The following is a 12136-nucleotide window of genomic DNA, read 5'->3' on the forward strand; positions in this document are numbered from 1 at the left end:
TTTTACAAAATTTTGAAGAAAATTATCAAATGTATTTCTAAAAACAGTTAAATCAGCCATGAAAATCTCCAAACAATTTTCAACCATGTCGCTAAAAATGCTTAGCATACATCTTTGAAATGTTGCTAGGGCATCGCATAATCCAAATGGCATCCTTTTGAATGCAAATGTTCCAAAAAGACATGTGAATGTAGTTTTATCTTGATCTTCGAGTGCAATGGGAATATGATAATAGCCTAAATATCCTTCAAGAAAATGATATTTTCTAGTGGCGTCATTTAATTTTCTATAATCAATACAAATCCGCCAACTAGATGAGACTCGACTTGTTAACAATTCACATTTTTCATTTTTTTATCACTCTAATGCCATATTTTTTTGGAACTACTTGTGTTGGGCTTACCCACTTACTATCAGAAATAGGGTAGATAATTCCAACATCAAGTAGTTTGAGAACTTCAGTTTTCACAACACCTTTCATGTGTTGATTTAATCTCCTTTGTGGTTGTTGAGATGTTTTAGCATTTTCTTCTAGGTGAATTTTGTGAGTGAAAATTAATGGATTAATCCCCTTAAGATCTTTTAGTGTCCAACAAATTGTAATTTTATGTCTTTTAAGTATATCAATTAATTTACCTTCTTGATCACTTGCTAGTTTTGAAAAAATTACCACCGGATATGTTTCATCTTCTCCAAGAAATGCATACTTCAATTCTTCTGGAAAGGGTTTTAACTTCCATATGGGTGGTTCATCTTTGTTCTCATATTTTGCCTCAAATTCTTTCTCTGATCCAAGTAATGAGTGATACCTGATAAAATCATCAAGATCGATTTCAAAAGTTTCTTTAACATTTTCAATTGAATAGATATGTAATTGTTCACGAGTACTCCTTTCTTGAATGTTTTCTTCCACGAGAGTTTCAAAAAAAATTTCATCTTCACTTTCATCTCCTTTGTCATGTGTTTGCTTACAAAGATTAAAAACATTAAGCTCCAAGGTCACGTTACCAAATGACAACTTCATTATTCCATTCCTGTAATTTTTAAGAGCATTAGAAGTTGCTAAAAATGGACGACCCAAAATTACAGGAATTGCATTACAAGCTTCGATAGGTTGTGTATCTAAAACTATGAAATCGACAGGATATAAAAAGTTATCAACTTGGACCAACACGTCTTCTACCATACCTCTTGGAACTTTAACAGATCTATCGGCAAGTAAAAGTGTTAACAAAGTAGGTTTTAACTCGCCTAGATTGAGTCTTTGATAAACTGAATATGGAAGTAAATTCACACTAGCTCCAAGATCAAAAAATACTTTTTTAATCTTTCGTTCTCCAATAATACATGAAATAGTAGGACAACCAGGGTCTTTGTATTTCAATGTATATTATTTTGAATGATTGCACTTACTTGTTCGGCTAAAAATGCTTTCTTTTTCACATTCAATTTTCTTTTCACAGTGCACAAATCTTTCAAAAATTCGGCATATGATGGTACCTGCTTTATTGCATCAAATAAAAGAATATTAATTCTTACTTGTTTAAAAAATCATATATATCAGAATTCAAATTAGATTTTTTTTGGTTTTTTTCAATGCACGAGGGAATGGTGGTGACACTGTCTGTTGATCCTCTTCTTCACAAGTTATGTTATCATACACATCATATTTGAAAATCTTCCCATCCGAATTTTCTTTTCCACATAAAACAAAACATGTAGATAATTGAGTTGTTTGAATTATATTATTTTTTTCTTTACCATTTGACCAAGTAATTTGAGAGATATGGTCGAAATGCTAGAGCTTGGTAAAATTGTCACTCTTTTGGTAACTTTATTTTTTGGTCAATTTGATCTCAATTGTGAGAAGATTTTTATCTCATGCTTGTCACCAATATTGTAGATATTATTATAAACTTTCTACAGGTCCAAGAATCATCTTAATCCCATTTGCAACGCCAATGTTGTTCTTGTTTTATCGAACCTGTAAAAATAGTAAAAACTTATAATTACACAACAACTTATTTTTTATACAATTTATTATAAAACATATAACATTAAAACATTTAATTAAACAAAAACTATAAATTCATATTATAAAAAATTTAATTAATGTACAATTTTTATGTTTATCATCCCGAGTCGTTCGGTAAGTCATATGCTATTTTAATTAATTCGGGAGTCGCATGTGTACGTTTGAGCTTTTGTGCTAAGTTTAGTTATTTAAATTATAAGGTTATGGCAGCAAGTCCAGGGTGTTCAAACAAAGTCCACGATGTTCATAAATATGTATCACGTGCAAAATAATTATTTTTGAGCTATGTGATTTGTCTTGTGGCCAAATTATGTTACGGGATTGGAAAGCGGTAAAGCATGACTGGAGACCTATCCACCAGGTAAAGTATGATCGGGGATTTATGTATGTGGGAGTAGACATCTAGTCGAAAAGCTGTGTTGATCCCCCCCAGTACTGCGGTTTAGTTTGATCAAACGATTTATGTGTATGGGCCACTTGCATTGAACAGAACTCTACGCAAAATTATTTACGTCTATGATTATGCATAACAAGTATGAAAACTATGATTTTATGATTTTTACGAAAGTGTTTATGTAAGGAAGTTACGTTATACATATTTATGCTTAAAATATTTTATATACAAGCTAAGTTTAAATTGCATGGATTTTATTACGTATTATTCGTTATTCACGGTTTATGCATGCTGAGTCATTAGACTCACTAGACATGATCCATGAAGATAATGTAGTTGAGGAGATGGTAGGTGGTGACCAGTGAGCAGGCTCGGACCAGTGGCAGTGCAAACCTGATGACCTTGTAGTTTAAGTTATATTATTACGCACGTTTTTAAACTATTTACTCTGACTTTTGATTTATTTGGATTGGAGAGAAGCAATTAAAATTTGTAATTTTGATAGAATAGTTTTACATTAAATTGGTGTTTTTTCTTTGGGATTTTTGGATTAATTGAATGTTGGTGATTTATTTTAAATGATGGAGTTTTAATATTAATATTGTTATAGTATGAGTGATGACTGTTAATTTATTTTAAGAGCTATAATTTTAATAAATTATTTAATAAGAAAAATTTAAATTTTTCCGCAAATGTTAAAGTATTAGTATTTTAATATATGGTTCGTCACAGAAGAGGATAGAGAGACTCGGCATAAGGAGAGGGCCACTCCTCCTCGCCCACCGCCAGATATGCAGGAACAGATGCTTGACGGGATGACTCAGTTCTTCTCACAGTTTGCGGGGAACAATGCTGGGGGACATAGATGAGTGAGGCCGCCTAGGCCAGAGGCGGTGTATGAGGGATTCAGGAGGATGGATCCAAAAGATGTTTCGGGGACTACTGACTCGATGATAACAGAGGGATGGATTAAGTCCACCGAGGTGATATTAGCTTTTATGGAGCTACAGGATGCAAACAGGGTCAGATGGGCTACTTACTTGTTATTAGGAGATGCCAGACTGTGGTGGGAGAGTGCATTGGTGGCAGTAAATTTGCAGACCCTTACTTGGGAGTATTTCAAGTAAGTGTTTTACTCCAAGTACTTCACAGAGGAAGTACGCTCCCACCTGATTAGGGAGTTTATGACGTTGTGACAGGGAGACAGCAGCGTGGCAGAGTTTGTAAGTTTTCGTTGGACATGTGATTTCAAGGGCTGGTATATCAGTTGATCCGAGTAAAGTTAAGGCAGTCATCAATTGGTCTAGACCGACATCAGTTCTTGAGGTACGTAGTTTTATGGGTTTGGCAGGCTATTATCGCAGATTTATTAAAGGATTCTCACAGATTGCAACGCCAATTACCCAGCTGACACAAAAGAATGCACCATTTATTTGGTCACAGACATGTGAGGCTAGTTTTATTGAACTTAAGCAGAGATTGACTAGTGCTCCAGTTCTGACTATTCCATCAGGTGTAGGAGGATTTACAGTGCACACTGATGCTTCACATCAAGGACTGGGTTGTGTATTAATGCAGCATGGCCGTGTAGTTGCCTATGCTTCACGACAGTTGAAGCCACATGAGTCTAGATACCCAGTGCATGCCTTGGAACTAGCAGCAGTGGTTTTTGCCTTAAAGATTTGGCGTCACTACTTGTATGGTGAGAAATTTTAGATATTCATTGATCATAAGAGTTTGAAATACCTCTTTTCACAAGCGGAGTTGAACATGAGACAGAGACGTTGGTTAGACTTGTTGAAAGACTATGATTGCGAAATAAAATATTATCCAGGAAAGTCTAATGCAGCAGCCGATGCTTTGAGCAGAAAAGTATGTAATATGTCTTTGATCACTAGCAGTGTATCTGATTTAGTAGAAGAATGTTGTTTTTCTGGTTTGGATTTTATGGTAGATACTCAACCTATAAGAGTATTTATGATTCAGGCAGAGACCGAGTTGTTTGTAAAAATTAAGGAGGCCCAAAGGTTGGATCAAAGCATTCAGAAATCAGTTGAACTCGTCATATCAGGACATCAATCAGAATTTCAGGTCAATAATGAGGGTATTTTGTTTGTGAATGATCGTATTGTAGTTCTTAATATTTCAGAGTTGAGGATGCAAATTTTGTGTGATGCTCATTGCAGTAAATTCAGTATACACCCTGGAAGTAAAAAGATTTACAATGATTTGAAGAAACAATTTTGGTTGAAAAGAATGAAATCTGACATAGCAGAATTTGTATCTCGTTGTTTGAATTTTCAACAAGTGAAAGTAGTAAGAAAGCGACCAGGAGGTCTTTTGCATAACCTTAAGGTTCCAGAATGGAAGTGGGACCATATCACCATGGACTTTGTCACAAAATTGCTGAGGTCGTCGAGGGGTTGCGATGCAATTTGGGTTATCGTTGACAGATTAACTAAGTCTTCGTGTTTCATTCCTTATCAGATGACATATATGCATGATCAGATGGCCAGATTATACATCAGAGAAGTTTTGAGATTGCATGGTGTGCCTAAGTCAATTGTATCAGATCGTGATCCCAGATTTTCTTCTCATTTTTGGCAGAGTTTACAAGAGGCCCTTGGTACTCGTTTGCATTTGAGTACAGCATATCATCCTCAGACAGATGGACAGTCAGAACGTACTATTCAGACATTAGAGGATATGCTAAGAGCTGTAGTGATGGATTTCGGTATTGGTTGGCAGGATTCGTTACCACTTGTCGAGTTTTCTTATAACAACAGTGATCAAGTGAGCATTGGAATGTCACCATTTGAAGCATTATATGGCAAAAAGTGTCGATCTCCTCTGTATTGGGATGATTTATCTGAAGCACCAATTGTAGGACCTGATATGATAAGAGATATGACAGAGAAGGTGAAATTGATTCAGAGTCGTATGAGAGCAGCTCAGGATAGGCAGGCTAAGTATGCGAACATCAGGAGACGGCCGTTGATTTTTGAAAAAGGTGACAGAGTTTTTCTTAAAATATCTCCTTTCCGTGGTACAGTTAGATTTGGAAAGAAGGGTAAATTATTACCGAGATTCATAGGTCCGTATGAGATTTTGGAACATGTTGGTGATTTGGCTTATAGATTAGCTCTTCCTCCTGCGTTATCAGGTGTTCATGATGTTTTTCATGTGTCCATGTTGAGGAAATATCATCCAGATCCTTCTCATGTACTTCCACTCGATGAAGTTGAGTTAGATCAGAATTTGAGCTACATTGAGAGACCGATTAAAATTCTAGATAGAAAAGATAAGCAACTCAGAAATAAATTGATACCGTTGATTAAAGTACAGTGGAACAGACATGGAGTAGAAGAGGCAACTTGGGAATTAGAAGATAAAATGAGACATAAATATCCAGAGTTATTCAAATGAAGTACACTTCTATTCTCGGTTTTATTTTCAGTATTGATCATTACATCTTAGACTTGAAAGAGATGATTGATTTCGAGGACGAAATCTATTTTTAGAGGGGAGGAATTGTAATGCCCGAATTTTGAAAAAAAAAATAATTGTGGCAGTAGTTGTGATGGTTTATGGCTTTACGTTATGGTATGAATGGTAATGAATGTTATAGAATGGAATAGATAATGGATGGGTAGAATCAAAGGATGAATTTGAGCTAAATAGGTAATGGAAGTGCAGAAACGGTATAAAAAATGTGGCAGTAGTTGTGGTTTTTAGCATAATATTTTTTATATTGATTCAATTGATGTGAGGCTACTTTCATTAGAAATATAAGACATAAGGCTATAACTTTCATGTTTTGAGTTTTGTTCAAATCATTAGGGAAGACGAGCCAAAAGCGCCCCGAAGTGTGTCGTGCGTATCGTCGTTCCTACAATGACACGTGTTGGGAGATTGAGCATAACTTTTTACTCAGACCTCCAAATAACATGAGGCTAATTGGAGATGCAAGCCAAGACATAGGGCTACAACTTTCTTGTTTACCACTTTTCCAAATTATGATATGTAAAGGCGTTTCAGAAGCAATCTTTGTAGTGGATGTGCGCAGAGTGCGCGCCCGGGCGGGAATTAATGTGCGCCCGAGCGGGTCTTGTTCAGAAAAATGGTGTTTTGGCCGAGAGTTCCGCGCCCGAGCGGAAAAAGACATCCGCCCAATAGGGCCGCAAGTTGAAAAACGTGTTTTGGTGTTGGGAAGGCATAAAAATCGAATGGTATCATAATTTTCCTCATTTTTCTTCTTTCTCTTCCAACGAAACCCTCCTTCCTTCCATTTTCTTCATTTCTTCTTCAATCTATGGGAGAATTGTTCAAGGAAATTATGAAATGAAGTTAGATTTGTGATCCTCTCTTCAAGATCTTCAAGATGGTGTAAGTATGTTATATTTTATTCAAGTTTGGAAATGGGTTGAAGTTTAGAATTGATATTTTAGTTGATATTTGAGATATTGAGATGTTGGATGTGAGAACCCGGAAATTTTGATCCAAAGCAAATAATGTAAGAAATACAAACTTGAAATTTAGCTTCAACTAATCTTACCAACTTTCATTCTAACTATAGACTTAAATATGAACTTAGATTTTCAGCTAACATAACTCGAGAAAGTAGCTTCAGAGCTCGGAAATTAATTCAACATGAAGCTGAGCTGCGAATAACCGCATCCATTGAAGTATTGTCACTGGAGGAGTAAAACCCAAGCTCAAGGACGCGATTCTTCAGCTCAAAGCAACTCAACAAAGCTTGTCCTAACAAGGCCAAAAAGGGAGCTAGAAGTTGAGCCAAGGAATTGGACAAACTTATTATGCAAGAAAAAACCTTTAAGATAACCAAGGCTGAAGCTAAGGGATGAGCTAAAGGTTAAGACACATTAATGATGCAAGAAATGACCCTTTAGAAAATCAAGATGACAATTAAGGGTGCTTGAGATTTTGAACCACCATAATGATCTCAATTAAGCCATTTCTTGTGCTCCAAGGGGTCGGCCAAGGGGGGAGACTAAAGGGCAAGACTCATCTATAAATATGACATGCAATGCTAGGAGATGCACTTCACAATTTCTCCCTCAACCTCTCAAAAAGTGTCGGCTCTCCCCTCTTCACAAAAACCCTCGGCCGATTCAAGCAAGGAAAAGGAAGAAAAGTTCGTGCAGTCCGGAGTTGCAATACTGCGTCAAAGTGCTGTCAAAATCACGACTCAGTGTACTCGAAGTTATAATCGAAGTGCTGCTCAATTAGAGATCACAGTTGTTGAAATAGCGTCGAAGTGCTGCCCGATTTTCAACAAGAAATTTTCTTCAAGATACTGTAAGTGGGCTTTTGTTATGTACTTCGTTTCTATTTTAAACTTTGATATACATAATATGACATGCTTATATGTATGTTCATATTTTCGAAAATTGCTGACTAATCTATTTAAAATTTCGATCGATTATGCGTTCTCTTCTATACANTGATCCTCTTCTTCGCAAGTTATGGGTTCCACTTCTTTACCCTTTGAAGCTGATTTATCATCATCTTCACAAGGTTCAAACATGAATTTTTCCACAACCTTACCATTGTGATAGATAATAACAGATTTTACCTGATCCATCGGTTGAGTTCCAGAAGTTCCAGTTTGTGAATGATGATCCTTGGAATTAGGCTGTGATTGTGAAGGAAATTTACCTTTTTCATGAACATTAAGCGCAGATGCAAATTTAGCAAGAGTATCTTTCAAATATATCATGGTTTGAGCAGTTTGAATATTGATGGACTCTTGCTTTGCAATGAAAGAATTCAATATATCTTCCAAGTTCTTTTTAGGTGGAGGAACATAAGGTGCATAATTTTGAAAATTTTGTTGATTTTGGAAATGTGGTTGTGAAAATTGTGCAGCATTATCATTTCTCCAACTAAAATTTGGATGATTTCGCCAACTTGGATTGTAACTTTGAGAAAATAGTTCAAAATTTGGTCTTTTGAAGTTATTCAAAACATCGTCTTGCTCATGGAGACATTCTTTAAAAAGGGCAAAATGGGACAATCATTTGTAGAATGATCACTTGTATCATAGATGTGACACACAATTTTTTGAACAGATTTTAATTTACCATTCTTTTTCAATTAAAGTGCCTTAACTTTTCTTGCCAAGAGGTAAATCTAGCTTGGAGATCATGTTCATCTTTGAGGGTGTACATACCTCCACTAGATGTGGGAGATGGAATCTTGTTTGATGGTTCGATTGTTCCTATAGTGTCCTAATTTTGAGCATTTTCAGTTAATTAATCGAGATACTCAATTGCCTTGTTTGGATCTTTATCTTCAAATGTTCCATTACACATAAATTCAACCATTCGTCTATCTTTAGGTGTTAAGCCTTCATAAAATTGAGAAATAACTCTCCATATTTTAGAATCATGATGAGGACAAAGGTTAATCAATTCTTTATATCTATCCAAATACTGATAAAAATTTTCTCCTTTTTTTTGAGCGAAAGTGACGATTTACCTTTTGAAAGAATTTGTTCTATGAGATGGAAAAAAAATTTTCAAAAATTGTTGTTGCAATTCATCTCAAGTTCGAATGGATCCCGATCTAAGATTTTGTAGCCAATTTTTAGCTTTAACTTTTAAAGAAAAAAGAAAAAGCTTAAGTCGAATGGTGTTCATGCTACAATTTAGATCATTATATGTGTTGCACACTTCTTGAAACTCTCGTAAATGCATGTATGGATTTTCATAATCTAAGCCATGAGAGATGGGTAAAATTTGGATAATACCAGGCTTAAAATTGAAATGAGATGCATCAGGTGGAAAAATTAGACATGAAGGTGCACTAGTACGTGTAAGATTCATGTGATCTCCAAGTGTTCTTCGCCTATCATGATCATGTTGAAATTGAATTTCATCTTCATTTTCCTGGATGGGTTCTTACGCCATGTTTCCCAAAACACTCACCCCTTACAAATTTCAGATAAAACTGAAGAGCAAATAAATAAGGAGGAGCAGGAAGCTTTCTGGGGTTGGTGAACGATGATCAAGATCAAGAACCACTTTATCCCTTTTGTTTAGTTTTCCGCATTTCGCAACTCTGATGTATTTATTTCATTGTCATTGTAAAACAATACTTTATTTATGAAAAAGACTGGTTTAATTTGATACGAGGCTTTATTGTTTTCAATATAATTGTTAAACAATGCCGGATGTCACCGACGCTTTGGACACGGGGCGTGACATTTTAGTGGTATCAAGCCGCCAGATTCATAATCCCGCTGGGATTTTGATAGAGAAAATTTGGCGAAGTCAAATTTTTGCAAAAGCCTAGTGCATCCAAATTTGAGTCCAACTTTCATCTGTTCTTGAAATCAAAATTTCATCTGATTCTTAAATTTTGAATAGACTTCAGAAATCTATCCCTTCAATCGCTTCGCAATTCTTAGTATCAAAATTTTTCCATGACCACTTTGTGCCTTTCTATCATTTATATGATTATGATGCTTTGCCTTCGATTATAAATGGCTGCTCCACGTAAATGTGCTCAGGCTTCCCTTCGCATGCGCCAGCTCACGATTGACAATCAGATTAGAGAAATTGCGACCTTGAAGGCGCAACTGGCTTGAGAAAAGTTAGAGAAACAGGAGATTATTGAGAGTAGACTCATACTGGAGACCGATGTACAACGATTGAATCATCATCTGGACTTGGCGGAGAGCCAGCTGCTGCAGATACCGACCGATTTTGCTCGTATCACGCGCTTATCTGCACTTAACAAGGATTTATTGGATAGAGTGGAGATAGAGCGAGGACGTGCTGCTCAGGCCCGTCAGCGCCAGGAGGAGTACAACGCCAGACAGGATCGGTACATTTCGAAGCTCCATGGCACTATGGACAGACTTCAAGATTAGAATAATTACCTGCATTTGGTGATAGAGAACATGGAGGAAGAGGAGGTAGCACCGATGGAGGTGGCCGGAGATGACAGCGCCAGTGACAGCGATGGCGGAGAGATGTTCGATTAGATTAGCAGTATAATATCTGGGCTGTAATAAAATTTGTGACTAAGAAAATACTTTGTGTTCCAAATTATTTTGAAACTTTCTATTATCCTTCTATTTCATATTTAAAAATTTGATAAGTATCTTATGTATAAAATTGTTTTTTTTTAGAAAAATAAAATGGATCTTCAACGCATTATAAATGAACTTCAAAATCAACTTCACGAAAAGGAGTCAGAAATTAAAACACTGAAAGAAAAAAATGAGAAATTCGAAAGAGATAATTTCCAGTTAGACGGGAATAATGTATGCATGACGGAGGATCTTCGTGAGGCCAGAGAGGAAGAGAAGAAAGTACGCGAAGACGTAAGACGTTATGCCGCTTATTATCTAGAGTCGGAACGTCGACACGAAATCACCAAGCAAGAGTTAAACGAAGCTCAGGATAGGATTTTTACCCTCAAAATCCGGGACGATAGCCTTCTTAAAACACAACGCCGTCTGGAGGAACAGATCGCAGATTAAGAACTCAATGAGAAAGTAAGCCAATCAACAATACAGGAGCAACAAGATCAAGTAAACAACCTTGATTATCACAACACACAACTGCAGAATTACATTGAGCACCTGCAAAATGAAGTGATCAACATGGAAGAACTCGTAGAGCAACTTGAAGGAAACCCGATGGAAGAAGAAATTAACGAGGCAGTAGGTGATGGAGAGGTTATAGACTAGTAGAGAGAGGAATCTAGGCTAGACATTGATTGTATTAAGAATTATTTGATTTACCATTTGTTTCGGAACTTTTGCTTGTATGAATTTCAAAAATTTAATGAAATTATTTTAATTATACTTTGCGGCAAACAAATTAATAAAATACATGTTTATAAGATATGGCAGGCAGACCACCCCAAAACAACCGTAACCCTCGTGTCGCCAATCAAAATTAAAATCCACCACCACCTCAGAGAGTAAACCTCAGCCAAGAAGATATGATGGCAATAGCCACTATCGTTGCTGCAACGTTGCAAGGATTTGTGAACCCATTAGCTAACGCCATCCAACCACCTCAAGAACCACAACCGCGTGGAATTAAATACCATTATGAATCTCTAAGAAGGAATCGAATTCCAACCTTCGATGGAAACCCAGACCCGGAAGTCAGTCACAACTGGCTCAACAACGTCGAAACACAATTGCATTTACTGGAGATACCTGAAGAACTGAGAGTGGAGATTGTAACACCGTTTTTGGAAGACCGGGCTAGGAAATGGTGGGAAACTGTGTCGCCATCTTTGACAGTAGTGGAATAGATCACATGGCAGATTTTTAAAAGAGAGCTTTTGAAACAATACTGCCCAGCCGAATTTCGACTACAGAAGTTGGGTGAATCTGAAAGCTTCAAACAGGCTCTAGACATCTCAATAATGGAGTACATTTCACGATTCAACGATCTGGGAACTTATGTCCCAACGATCATGTCGGATGAAACGTTAAAAATGCATCGTTTCAAAAAGGGACTCAATAGTCGAATTCAGTTGGCACTGGCCGTATTCAAACCTAGCAGCTTTGCAGATTTGATGGGCGCTGCAATGAGCACAGAAACGGATATCAAGAGACGCGAGGAAGAAAACAAAAGGCCGATGATCAACCAATCTACTCAGAATGGTCCCAAGTTTAAGAAACCGAACTATTCAGGAGGGTCTTTCAAAGGAAGTCC

At 36.5% G+C, this 12136-nt stretch overlaps 1 non-coding gene and 1 pseudogene across 1 annotated transcript; one reads left to right on the forward strand and one right to left on the reverse strand.

Annotated features, from left to right (window-relative positions):
• Nucleotides 1-1023: 1023 nt before the first annotated feature.
• On the reverse strand, nt 1024-8169 carry LOC140959311 (uncharacterized; annotated as a pseudogene).
• A 665-nt stretch (nt 8170-8834) lies between these two features.
• Nucleotides 8835-8941, forward strand: LOC140960629 (small nucleolar RNA R71). Its single transcript, XR_012172229.1, has one exon. It is a non-coding gene; the product is annotated as a small nucleolar RNA R71 (small nucleolar RNA).
• The last annotated feature ends 3195 nt before the right edge of the window (nt 8942-12136 follow it).

The sequence above is a fragment of the Primulina huaijiensis genome, chromosome 15, assembly GCF_012295235.1.
Source record: "Primulina huaijiensis isolate GDHJ02 chromosome 15, ASM1229523v2, whole genome shotgun sequence".
Taxonomy (NCBI): domain Eukaryota; kingdom Viridiplantae; phylum Streptophyta; class Magnoliopsida; order Lamiales; family Gesneriaceae; genus Primulina; species Primulina huaijiensis.